This window comes from Myotis davidii, unplaced genomic scaffold, assembly GCF_000327345.1.
Source record: "Myotis davidii unplaced genomic scaffold, ASM32734v1 scaffold21, whole genome shotgun sequence".
NCBI lineage: Eukaryota > Metazoa > Chordata > Mammalia > Chiroptera > Vespertilionidae > Myotis > Myotis davidii.
In genome coordinates this window covers 2,140,178-2,153,980 of record NW_006292573.1, presented here as the reverse complement: position 1 = coordinate 2,153,980, position 13,803 = coordinate 2,140,178, and the positions used below count along the sequence as shown (strand labels likewise).

The 13,803-nt window shown below is 39.2% G+C and overlaps 1 long non-coding RNA gene across 1 annotated transcript in view; it reads right to left on the bottom strand.

The window, feature by feature from the left end:
* Window positions 1-465: 465 nt before the first annotated feature.
* LOC102760552 overlaps window positions 466-13,803 on the bottom strand; it is a 28,622-nt gene continuing 15,284 nt past the window's right edge. The window contains exon 4 of the long non-coding RNA XR_001514239.1: window positions 466-546. This is a non-coding gene — a long non-coding RNA (uncharacterized LOC102760552). The remainder of the gene's footprint in view (window positions 547-13,803) is intronic.

Genomic DNA, 13,803 nt, shown 5'->3' with positions numbered 1-13,803 from the left:
TATTCTATAGTTCTATAATTAGAGCTCAGTCTTTTGTTGAGCTTGTACCCCTGGACTGTGAACTTAATTGCCCTCCCTCCCACCTCCTCAGTTAGAACAGGACGGCTCTAGCAGGCTAGTGTTGGGAATTCCCTTCCTCCAGGTCAGCTAGGCTCTGACAATACCCCAGCAGGTGAGGTTCTGGTTAAAGAGTTTCTTGTGAAGTCAGGCCTTTGTGAAGAAAGGCAGAATGCTCTGCTGTATTTCAGAATTGTTCCTTTTACCTCCCCCTGCTTCAAGCATGAGGGGATTTGTCTCCGATATTCACTTTGAGGACCTGGTAGAGCTCCTTGAAATAAAATTCCCATGTGACTGGGTCCCTTAGAGTTTTAAATGTTCAGACTTGTCTACATTGAACCTCCAGCAAGATGTCAAACATAGTTTTAGGTTTTCTTACCTAGCACTGGTTCCCACACAGGTTTCTGCTCTGGCAAGTTGTGATCCTCTTTATCCACCGGTCAGTCTTGCCAACTTGAAGGGCAGTGGTTTCGCCCTGTGACCTCACATCTATGATGGATCAAAGAAAAGTTGTTGATTTTTCAGTTTGTTCAGTTTTTACTTGTTAGGACAAACTATAGACTTGAAAGCTCCTTACATGCCAGACCACAAACCCCACCATTTTATTTTTGCAGACAACTTTATGGTATTTCAGAAAGATATCTAGTTAAGGCTGCAAAGTATAAAGGTATTTGGAGACACACTGCACAGTTACCTACCCAGGGCATGAAGAGGTCTCAGACAAAGAGCTTTTTCATGAACAGAGTCCCATGGGGAAGTCAAAGTCACTTCGTTTTTGTTTTTCTAAATTCATCTACACGATTAGCTAGTCACTCCCCCTGGCCTGTGGGCCACCATTAGCAGTAGTTACAAAGGGACATAGTAGCCTAATAGGTAAGACTGCTTTTGCTATAACTTCCATGTCACCAAGATAATAGTTTTTTTAAAAAAGGGCCCCTGAATCCAGGGTCTTCATGAAAAACCTCCATCCTTCCATCCTGCAAAATTTCCAAACTTACATCCTTTATCTACCTTTTTGGTGTTGATATTGTTATGCCCTTTCCACTGTAACTATCAAACGTTATCCCCTTGACCCTGATAACTCTAATTTCCAAGAACCCTATCACACTGTGAGCTGAATTAAACTCTCCTGCATTCATCACCCACACTCATTCCCTGCTTCCTTCTATATTTTTCTCAATAGCACCATTTGCATTATCAGTTGACATCATATATATTTATCTTCCTCCCCCAATAGAATGTAAGCTCAATGAGGTCATTAACTATAACTCTTTGGATAACTGTTGTCCCCAGAGCTGAAAACAGGGCCTGACATATAGTAGGTTTGCATATACTTACTGAATGAATGATTCCCTCTCAAGGGAAAAGAAATTTTCAATTAAATTGACTCTATGTCTAGGTCATCAATCAGTTTAGGTAGTTGTGTGTTTTTGGGTTTTTTTTGGCCTAAAGACACATTTTATTTGGCTTATTAAAAAGTGTTGTTGTTTAAGATATAACTTACATCCAGTCAAATGTACAAATAACCACCTTTCAATTAACGCTCTCTCATATCCCCCCAACCACTCCATCTTTCCACAAGATTACTTGCATAGTTCATCTTTTTTTTTAATATCTCAAGAAAAACGATTTTAAGTATGATAATGTTACATGCAATAAACACCAATTTTTCAAGAAAAATAATCTTACATATAATAATATTATATGCAATATCATTTATATTTCAAGAATAAGGGATTTTAAGTATAATCATATTACCAAAACTCTACTAACTTAGTATGATATCACAAAAGTTGTTGGAAATATTAAAAATCTGCAAATAACAGGATTACTTCTATTATATTCTAGAATATTTTCCCCCCCCGGCTCTATTTTTGTTCATCAGTTTATGTTGTTCATTATAATCCACAAATGAGTGAGATCATATGATATTTATTTTTCTCCAACTGGCTTATTTCACTTAGGATAACGATTTTAAAGTTTATTTTGTTAGATGTGAGTATTGCTACTCCAGCTTTTTTTTTTCTTTTCCCTTTGCATGGAAATTCATTTCTTTTCCATCCCTTCACTTTCATTCTGTGTGCGTCTTTTGTTTTGAGGTGGGTCTCTGGTAGATAGCATTTAGTTGGGTCATGTTTTTGTATCCATTCAGCTACCCTACACTTTTTGATTGGAGCATTTAATCCATTTACATTTAGGGTTATCATTGAGAGGTACTTATTTATAGCTATTTTAATTCTGTATGGCTATGTGTCTCTCTGTTTCTTCTTCTCAGCAATCCCTTTAGCATTCCTTGTAATGCTGGCTTGGTGGTGATGTACTCCTTTAGTTTTTGTTTTTTTGTTTTGTTTTGTTTTGCTTTGCTTTGTTTTGTCTGGGAAGCTCTTTATTTGACCATCTATTTGGAATGATAGCTTTGCTGGATATAGTAATCTTGGTCTCAGATCCTTGCTTTCCATTACCTTGAGTACTTCATGCCATTCCCTTCTGGCATGTAGAGTTTCTGATGAGAAATCAGGTGTCAGCCTTATGGGAACTCCTTTGTAGGTAACAGTTTTCTTTTCTCTTGCTGCCTTTAAGATTCTCTCTTGGGCTTTAATTTTTGGGATTTTAATTTTGATATGTCTGGGTGTGGGTCTGTTTGGTTCTTCTTGTTTGGGGTTCTCTGTGCCTCCTGAAATTGTGTGACTTTTTCCTTTACCAGGTTAGGGAAGTTTTCTACCATTATTTCTTCAAACACCTTCTCTATTCCTTTCTCCCTTTCTGCTTCTTCTGGCACACCTACTATTCTAATATTGTTATGTTTCACATTGTCCCACATCTGCCTGAACCTGTCCTCCTTTTTTTAAATTGTTTTTCTTTTTGGTTCTCTAATTGAGTGATATTTTCAACTCTGTCTTCTAATTCACTGATTTGATCCTCAGCAGGCAAAGACTCAAAGCCTCTAGAGACCACCTCTGTCTATAGACTAATAGAATCCCAACTTGAATTGCTCCCAGGCAATCGTCCTCAGGTGTGTTGAGAGTTTTTTTCAACAGGGAGGGGCAGTTGCTTCTGCCTGGAGGCTAATTGTTACCTTTAATCTCGTAAGTGGCCAAGGGGCAAGGTGTTTTCCACTGAGCCAAACCGGGTAGGGCAAGGTGTTTTCAAATAGGGTGTGGCAACTGTCTTCCCCCAAGGCAAGACAAATGTCTGTGTGGGAAAGACGTCCTCCACTATGTCAGGGAATGACTCAGCCCAGGAAACGGGGTGTCTGCCTTCTGAGCTCTATTCCCCTAGTCCCCAGTGCTGGGTTCTGCTCTCACAGCCCCAGTTCACTTCACCCTCCCTCTGCTAGAGCACAAGGTGGATGGCTCCACAGGGAATTTTTGTGCATTGGCCCTTTAAGAGGGTGCCTGAACTTTCAGTTGCCACTCCCTGACAGACAACACCCCACTGCTTTTCACAGCTAGCTGTTATGAGGGTACCCTCCTCAGTTTGGTGCTCTCTGCTGGGGAGCCCAGCTTCAGGATTAGATCCCAGAGTTCTCAGTGGCTCCCTCCTCCCCCACACAGCTGAGATATCTCTCCAGGACTTCAGTTGCCGTCTGTGGGTGCACAGCCAGCCCTTTCACGCCTCCACCCCTCCTACCAATCTCTATGCAGTGGGTCTCCACCTTGGTCCTTGGGTATCAGGGTTCTCTCCTGTGAGTTTTCTGTTGATTTTTCAGGAAGCCTTTCCGTATTTCACTTGTAATTCCAACTTGTTCCTGGGAGCATGTCCATGCAGCATCCTCCTACTCTGCCACCATTTTTAATCTCCATCAGTTTGGGTAGTTTTAAAACTTAGTTGACTTATTTTATTTGACTAGCAAATGCATTCAGTCAAAATATCATTATGTAGGCATAATTTATATATCTCCTCACTAATATAATTATAAGTAGTTATTTGCATTCCCCAAAATATTTACTCTGCAATATAATACAGGGTGAGGCAAAAATAGGCTTAAAGTTGTGAGTGCGGAAAACAGTTTATTCTTGTATTATTATTTATTAATTATGGTATTATTTTCCATATGAACAACTGTTGACCTACTTTTGACCTATCCTGTATATTCAAACTCTAGAACTCAACATGAGACTGTATTACCTAAATTAGGTTCAGTAATGTTTTAAATAAAATAATAAAGACATGATTATCCTATATAATATCTAAAATATTTTACTAAAATGTTATGGCTAGAAAATAAAATGCTAAAACCTTCAACAACTTGTTCTGACTGGGTAGTGCAATTAGAGGTGTTGTTACTTTCTTCTTTATATCTTTTGGTACTTTCCAAATTTTCTACAACAAATATTATTCATTTTATTACACATATGTTATTTAAAACAAAGAATATTTTAGGATCCTGGAAGTAAAAATATAAATTGCACAGTGAAATTAAAGAGAAAAAGTTAGATTGGTCTATTCTCTCATTTCTCTTGACACATATAGCAAAAATGTGAAAGCTTGTGTCACCTCTGTGTTGACTACTGGTTCTAAAGCTGTTTACCCATCAGGGGAAATGGTTTTAAGTATGTGTATATCCTTCTTTGCTTCTTGATGTGATATTTTGCATTAGTGTTAATTACTTATGGATTCTATTTCATATGAATTAAATAGTATATTTTGTTAATAAACTTTCCTTTTAGAACATTTTCAGATTGCAAACAATTATGATGATAGTTTTATTTCCCATAAACTCTGTACCCAGTTGGTCTTATTATCAATGTCTTAACATTATAATACATTTGTTACAGCTAATGATCCAATATTGACATACCATTTTTAAATGAAGCCCATACTTAATTCATATTTCCTTTGTTTTTACCCAGTGTCCATTTTTTTATTGTTCCAGAGCCCCATCCAAAATACCATATTACATTTAGTTGTCAGCTCCCCTTAGGCTACTCTTACCTGTGACACTTATCAGAGGTCCCTTGTTTTTGATGACCCTCTATTGGTATTTGTCTGTGTTCTTCTCAGACAAATCATTCGCCAAACATTGTTTATGAGTGTTGGATTTAAATATGTAGACTATATGTAGATATGCCATATTTATTTATGTCAGTGAAATTACTACAGTGTTTTTTCTAACATAGCCTATTCGCTAAAATTTGTTAAAAATAATAGTGAATTAATAACTTGTTAATTTTATATGAGCAAGTCTTGGTTAAACGCATTTTAAAATTAAAAGGATATTAATTTTCACATATGAAGTAGGCACCAGAAATTTTGTTTGTTAAATCTGAAGTCCATTAAATTGAGGTCCACAAAATAGAGGGTTTACTGTGCTATCAACATGATTTACCACTGTTGATGCTTATCTTGGTCATCTGACTGAGGTTGTGTTTATCAGTTTTCTCCACTGTAATTTTTCTTTTTCTATTTTCATACTGTATCTTTTGGAAAGGAGGCACTATGCACTGTCTTCTGGAGAATTATGTGTTATTTCTTTGAGGTAAACGTATCTACACAAGTTATATAGAATTCTTCTACAAGAGTTTTTGTCTCTTCTCCCTCATTTATTTATTCAGCCATTGTTTATATCAGTATGAACTTATAGGTATTTCTTTTATATTTTGGTTAAAGCCCAATATCACTTCATTTTCTGCCCATGCTTCTATTCCCATATATCAAGAACTCTTTCAGTTGAATCTCGTGCCTCATTTAAAATATCCCCATAAGTGTGAGTGTGTGTGAATGTGAATGCGTTTGTGTACATGTGTGAGTGTGTAGCACACCTCTATTTGCTGGTGCTATAAGATGAGCCAAGCTAATGTATTTTCCACTCCAAACCTAGAATCAGTAATTTCTCTATGGGGCTCTGGTTCTTTTTATTGGAGAACTAGACGCCCAATGCACGGATTCATACACTGGTGGGTCCCTTGACCTGGCCTGTGGGGATCAGGCCAAAACCAGCAGTCCACCATCCCCTGAGGGGTCCTGGATTGCGAAAGGGTGCACACCAGGCTGAGGGACCCCACTGGTACACGATTTGGGCTGGAGAGAAACCACAAGAGGGCTCCAGGGCATGTCTGGCCCTTCTCACCCAGTCCTGATCAGTGGACCCCAGCAGCAAGCTAACCTACCATAAGGGTGTCTGCCCCCTGGTGGTCAGTGTGTGTCATAGTGACTGGTCGAACAATCCAACGAACGGTTGGACACTTAGCATATTAGGCTTTTATTTTACAGGATAATATTAGAAGCCAAGATCAGGCCACTAGACGTACTCTTTATTAAAGGAGTATCAGAGTCTGCAGGAGCACTGCTCAGCACTGCTGCATTGAGTTGTTCTGAGTCCATATATTCTTCTAAATTCTTCCTAGGGCTGGACCTCCTGGGACACCGGGTCTTAGACAGAGAAGCCATGAGAGTTTGTGGGTATATAAGAATGAGTCTTTATTGCAGAAGCCAGTGGCCATATAGCCTTTAGACGAAATAGTTCTTTACTGCAAAGTCTATACAGGCCGGTAGCTGGATACTGACTGGTGAACAGATATATCTTTCCCACAAAGCAGCATTAGTTTCTGTACCCACAGCTATTATCTGAGCAGACACACACTGCCCCATAGACTCACCACCTTGCACAGTAGCAGCACCTGAGCTCTCTGGCTCAGCAGCTTCTCCTGTCTCCCATGCCCAGCACACGGGCTGGTTAACATAGTAGCTATATCTGAGCTCTCTGTGAGCTCTTAGCCTTATATCATAGCAGTATCAGCTCTCAGCTCTGCCCGGGCTCCCTAGCTCAAGCATGTCAAACTTAAAGGCTAACACTGGCCAAATAAATAAGGTTTAAGTTTATGTGGAAACATAGGTTTATTTAGATAAAGACATGCTAAATACAAAGGGACAAAATAAATGAGTAATCGTTAACATAATAGAAAATTTTAATAAAAATTAATATTTTTTCTTGAACATTAACTTACCAGACACTGAATAACTGCTCAAATTAATAAGCATAACACAAATAAACCTATTTTTCTTGTTCTCCAGAAGTGAAATATTTCCTGTTGCACATGCCAAATAAGACAGTACAAGACTAATGGCATGGCAATTGGCTGCTAAAATATCCGCTGCTAGTATTAGTGGAGAGAAATGGTGCATTATGTATAACAGGATATTGAAAAAATTAAGTTACAAAATTTTTATTAAATCATTTCTTACCTACTATTATATTGGTTGGGCCACAAAAATATTCCTTGTGAGCCACATGTGGCCCGTGGGCCATGAGTTTGACATGCTTGCTCTAGCCTCTCTTCTTCACTCACTAGCTCTGCCCAGCTGCTCTCTCTAACAGAATAACTGGTCAGTAACCTGTATACTACTCCAGAGACAAAGAAGGTTGGTTGTCAACAGTGACATCAATCAGAGTTTGGTTACAGAAGGACACACTGTAATATGTGTCTTTGCACCCGCTTGATATCTTAGCCTGATTACAATTCCCAGGCTCAGAGTCCTTGGACATCCCATTTAGGCTCATTCCAGGACACCCTTGAGCATCCCGGTGTATGAATAACAAGTCCTCTGTGCTGTCATTGACATGGTTCCCACAAGGAGCATCATTTCTTTTAGGCCCTCTCAGATGACAAAGCAAAGAAATATTTGTGTGCATATTATTGTGTGTATTTACAGGTTAATATTATCCTATATAATAAAAGGGCAATATGCAAATTGACCCTAAGAGCAGAACGACTGGTTGCTATGATGCGCACTGACCACCGGGGGCAGAAGCTTAACACAGGAGCTGCCCCCTGGTGGTCAGTGCACTTCCACGAGGGGAGTGCTGTTCAGCCAGAAGCCGGCTCATGGCTGTCCAGCGCAGCGGTGGTGGTGGGAGCCTCTCCTGCCTCCATGGCAGTGCTAAGGTAGTCTGCCTAAAGGCTTACGCCTGATCCCCCAGAGATCTGGGCCTAAGCCAGCAGGTGGACATCCCCCAAGGGCTTCTGGGCTGTCAGAGGGATGTCTGACTGCCAGCTTAGGCTCAATCCCTTAGGGAGCAGGCCTAAGCCATCAGTTGGACATCCCCTCAGGGGTCCCGGACAGTGAAAGGGTACAGACTGGGTGGAGGGACTCCCCCTTGAGTGCACAAATTTTCATGCACCAGGCCTCTTGTCCTATATAATAAAACCCTAATATGCAAATTGAATGGCTGAACAACACACAGAACAACTGGTTGCTGTGATTTGCACTTACCACCAGGGGGAGTGCTGCTCAGCCAGAAGCTGGGCTCACTGTTGGTGAGTGCAGCAGCTGTGGCGGGAGCCTCTCTTGCCTCTGTGGCAACGCTATGGAACAGCAAACTGAGCAGTAAGGGGCAGCAAGCAGGCGGGCGTTAAGGAACGAGGGGTCCTGGACTGTAAGAGGGCACAGTCCTATCTGAGAGACCCCGCCCCCCCAGTGCAGGAATTTCATGCACCGGGCCTCCAGTTATATATAAGCACCTGTATCTATATTAAACTAAACATAAGATTATACTGACATCTCTAACTCTAATTCATTACCACATGGATCATTTAATCTTCCTTTCTTTGCTCACTTGTAAATTCTTACTCCAACAGTAAGAAAGCTGTCTCCCACAATCCACTATCTACTTACTTAAAATTCAACTCCAGTGCACATATATAGCAGTACAATAAGTGTTAACTCATACTCCCATGGGGAAAAATTTCATATTGTATAGTGTTTATGCACAGTTTTTACCTTATTTCTTACAAACTATACCTATTTCCAAAGTTACTTAAATCAGCACCTTTTGTCCCCACCACCTCCAGTGAGGTTGTTTCATATTCTTGCAATAAAGTTATGTATTTTTTGTCTCATAATGTGTTCTATCCTGAGAACTCAGGACTTCCTAAATGTTTTTTTAAGTTTGTGTACATTGTTTCACTCTCTCTACAGCACTTCTTTTGGATTTTGAGAAATGCATATTATAGATGTACAATTGCAGTGTTACATGGAATAGTTTCACTGCCCTTTAAATCCGCCATGCTTCACCCCATTCAGTTCTCCCCCTGCCTCTCTGCAAGGTTGAGCTCTACTGTTTCTATAGGTTTGCCTTTCCCAGGTGATATTTACTTGGAATGCTATAGTGTGTAATATTTTGAGACTGGCTTCTTTCACTTCAATATGCATTAAAGATTCATCTCTGTCTTCTCATGGCTTGATAGTTCATTTATTTTATCACTGAGTAATATTCCATTGCATGTACGTACCACAGTTTTATTATTTACTCACTTATTGAAGGACATCTTGGTGGCTTCTAGGTTTTGATGATGACAAAGTTATAAACATCCTGTGCAGGCTTCTATGTGGACATACATTTGCAATAGTTGAGTAAATATCTAGGAACATGATTGCCTGTGATATGGCCATATGGTAAGATTATGTTTAGTGTTCTAAGAAACATTCCATGTTTCTGTTTTCTATGCATTTGATGTATTCTTTCTCTCCCTCCTTTATTGCTTTCTCTGGTTTTATTTCAGTTTTTTATTTAATTCCATTTTATTTGCTTTCTTAGCATATTCTACTTATTTTTCTAAAAATTTTAATGACAACCCTAGAGTTTGCTATTACACCTTTAATCCTTTGAGTGCTAACCAATATCCTAGAAACTATGCTAAAATTGCCAAGGCATTTTTGCTGATTTTACAGCAGTTTAGGAAAAAAAAAAATATGAATCGCAAGTAAATGAAGCTTTAACGCTACAAAATCTGAGTAAACTTCATAAAATCGTTGTATTTGTAAAAAATTAGGCAAATAAATGCCAGTGGTCAATTTTAGAACTACAAACATTTGGCATCATAAGTAATCTGTACTTAGGTGCCATCTGGCAATAAACAGTGAACTACTAGCATCTAATAGTGACACTGTAGGAGAAGTGCGATAGTGCTCCCAACACTCTAGAGGTTAAATAATCCATGTTCATCTTCAAATAACATTTGATTACTTTACATGTCATACAGAACCCTTGTATTAAAGTTTTTCTATTTCTCCATCCTGTCCCGTATGATATTGCTATCATTTATTTCATTAATCCTTGACCTATAATCACAAAATACATCATTCCAATGCTCAGTATAAATAGTTATCTTTTATTTAATAAAAATAATACATATATAATATTTTAATTGTACTTAAAAATGCTTTCATTTAATCTTTTTTCTCATATTCTTCCTTTCTTTATGTAGATTTGAATGTCTGAACTGTATTATTTTCTTTCTCTATAAATAATTTTTTAAAATATTTCATGAAGGGAATGTCTATTAGTGATGTATTTCCTAAATTTTTATCTGTCTGAGAATATCTATATTTCTCCTTATTTTATGAAGAATAATTTCATTGGATACAGAATTAGAGTTTTACTTCTTTCCACTTTAAGGTTGTTTTTATTATTATTATAATTTCACCCTCTTGTTAGAATAGTTTTAAAAGTGTAGTGCGCTGTAATTCTTATCTTTCTCCCCCTTTATCAGTAAGGTGTTTTATAAATTTTGGCTAATTTCCATGTTTTCTCTTATGTTTGGTCTTTTGCAGGTTAAATGTTATATACCTAGATTGTTTTTTATCCTGCTAAATATTTTCTAAGCTTCCTATATTTGTGGTTTGGTGTCTGTCATTAATATTGGAAAATCCTCGGCTATTAGTACTTCAGATATTTTTTTCTGTTACCTCTTCCTTTTCTTCTCTTAGTTTTTTTATGCATTTAGGTTATACTTTTTAAAAAAAATTATTAATTAGAGAGAGGAAGGAAGAGGGGAGAGAAAGAAACATCAATGATGGGAGAGAATCATTGATTGGCTGCCTCCAGCACGCCCCCTACAGGGGATTGAACCCACAACCTGGGCATGTGCCCTTGATTGGAATAGAACCTGGGACCCTTCAGTCCGCAGGCCGATGCTCTACCCACTGATCCAAACCTGCTAGGGCTAGGTTATACTTTTTATAGTAGTAATGCACTCATTGGACATTCTGTTCATTTTAAAATGTTATTTTTATTGAATGTATTGAGTGACATTGGTAACTAAAATATATAGGCTTCAGGTGTACTATTCTATAACACATCATCTGTATATTATATTGCAGGTTCACCACCCCAAGTCAAGTCTCCTTCCATCACCATTTTCCCCCCTTTACCCTTACTATCTCAGCCCCAACCCCTTTCCCTCTGCTATTCAAGATACTGTTGACTGTGTCTGTAAGTTTTTCTTCTTGCTTAATCCCTTCAGCCTTTTTACCCAGCCCCCTCAGCCCTCTTCTATCTATTTTTTTAAATTCTTTCTATTTTACTCTTTGCATTTTTCTTTTGGAAAGTTTATGGTGATCTTTCTTTAAGTTTACTTATTGTTTTCTCAGCTGTGCCAAGTTTACTAATGAGCCCTTCTAAGGCATTTTTCATTTTTATTGCAATGGTTTTTATTTCTAGCATATTCTCTTGATTCTTTCCTAGAATTTTGATCCCTTTGATTACTTTACCCATTTGTTCTTCCATGGTATTTCCATTAGCACCCTAAACATATTAATCATAGTTATTTTAAAATTTGCTTAATAATTCCATCATCTGTGTGTCTGGTTGGAACTTGCTTTGTCTTAAAACTAGTTTTTTCTCTTGCCTTTTAGCATGCCTTGTAAATTTTTGTTGAAAGCCAGATATATATCAGGTAATAGGAACTGAGAAAAGCAGGCCTTTAGTGTAAGGCAGCAGTTTTCAACCTTTTCCAATGAGTACACGAAATCATTACTAAAATAGTGTAGCATGACACAAATATATTTTTGGCTGATTTTTAAAAAAATAGGTATAATTTTGATTCATTCATGCCAAACAGCTATTATTGTGTTGGTTGTTTTCATTTTTTTTTTATTTTAATATCTAAGGGATAAGAGGTCAGTGCCTCTGACTAAATACACAGGTACTGCATGTTTTTTGTTTTTAAAACTTTATTGTTGAAAGTACTACGTATGTCCCCATTTCCCCCATTGACCTCTTCCAACTCCCCCCTACTCCCCCACCCCCACCCGGCCTCAGGCCTTCACCACTCTATTGTCTGTGTCTATGGGTTATGCATGTATGCATACAAGTCCTTTGATCTCTTTCCACCTACCCATCCTTCCCCACCTTCCCTCTGAGATCCATAGACTGTCCCTTGCTTCTATGTCTCTGGATCTATTTTGTTCATCAGTTTATTTTGTTCTTTAGATTCTACATATGAGTGAGATCATGTGATACTTGTATTTCTCTGACTGGTTTATTTCGCTTAGCATAATACTCTCCAGGTCCATCCATGCTGTTGCAAATGGTAAGAGTTTTTTCTTTTTTTACAACTGCGTAGTAGTCCATTGTGTAAATGTACCACAGCTTTTTAATCCACTCACCTGCTAATGGGCACTTGAGCTGTTTCCATATCTTAGCTATTGTAAATTGCACTGCCATAAACATAAGGGTGCTTATATTATTTCTCATTGGTTCTTCTGATTTCTTAGGATACATTCCTAGAAGTGGGATCACTGGGTCAAATGGGAGTTCCAGTCTTAATTTTTTGATGAAACTCCATACTGTTTTCCACAGTGACTGCACCAGTCTGCATTCCCACCAGTGTGTTTTAAAAATTCTTGAGGCATACCAGTGTGCCTTCCATGGCATACAGGTTGAAAATCCCTGTGCAAGATCTGATGTTTCTATGGCTCTCTGTAACATTTGCTATAGCTATCAGTGCCAACGACTTCAAATTTCTTCAGTGTCTTTGTTTTTGTGTTTGACTTTCCTAAAAATTCTTCTTTCAATAAAGTTTGTCTTGTAGCCCTTGAACAATAATGTGCTGTTATCCTATCTAATAAAAGAGAAACATGGTAATTGTTGACCAACAATTGTTGAAAGCCAGATATATATCAGGTAATAGGAACTGAGAAAAGCAGGCCTTTAGTGTAAGCCCTGCTCTCTGTGTGACAGGGTGTGGCGCCCCAACCCCCCCCACCATGGGCCCTGCTATGTGTGTGACAGGGTAGAGCCATAAGCTCCCCATCGGCCCTACCCTGAGTGTGAGAGTGGTGGCGCCCCAACTCCCTGATCTCCCTGCAGCTCTACCCTTCCCATTGGCTAATCAGGGCAATATGCAAATTAACTGCCAGCCAAGATGGCCACCGGCAGCCAGGCAGCTTAAAGTGAACATGAGGCTTGCTTGCTTCAGTGACAGAGGACTCCAACGTTCCCTGCCTGCCACTGCAGGCCTCTGAGCTGCAACTCTAAGCAACTATGTAACAAATATAGAAGCTAAATAAAACCCCAGAAACCTGCTTTAGTTCTCCGGGCTTCAGCCAGCAGGATCACAACGTTGTAAACAAAGGTCAGAAACCTACTTTCAGCAGCGGAGGCCTAAGAGCTGGAGCCAAGCCTCAAAGCTAAAGCTTGCCCAGAGGAAAAAAAGAAAAAGAAAGAAAAAAAGGAGCAGTTGGGAGCTTCAGTCACCCCAGCCTGAAAGCTTCAGTCACCCTCAGACCCTCACCCAGACTGGCCAGGCACCCCAATGGGGACCCCTACCCTGAATGGTGTATGACCAGCTGCAAACAGCCATCATCCCCTCACCGAGGCTGGCCAGGCACCCCAGTGGGGACCCCCACGCTGATCCAGGACACCCTTCAGGGCAAACCAGCCAGCCCCCACCCATGCACCAGGCCTCTACCCTATATAGTAAAAGGGTAATATGCCTCCCTGCACCAGGATCAACGGAGACG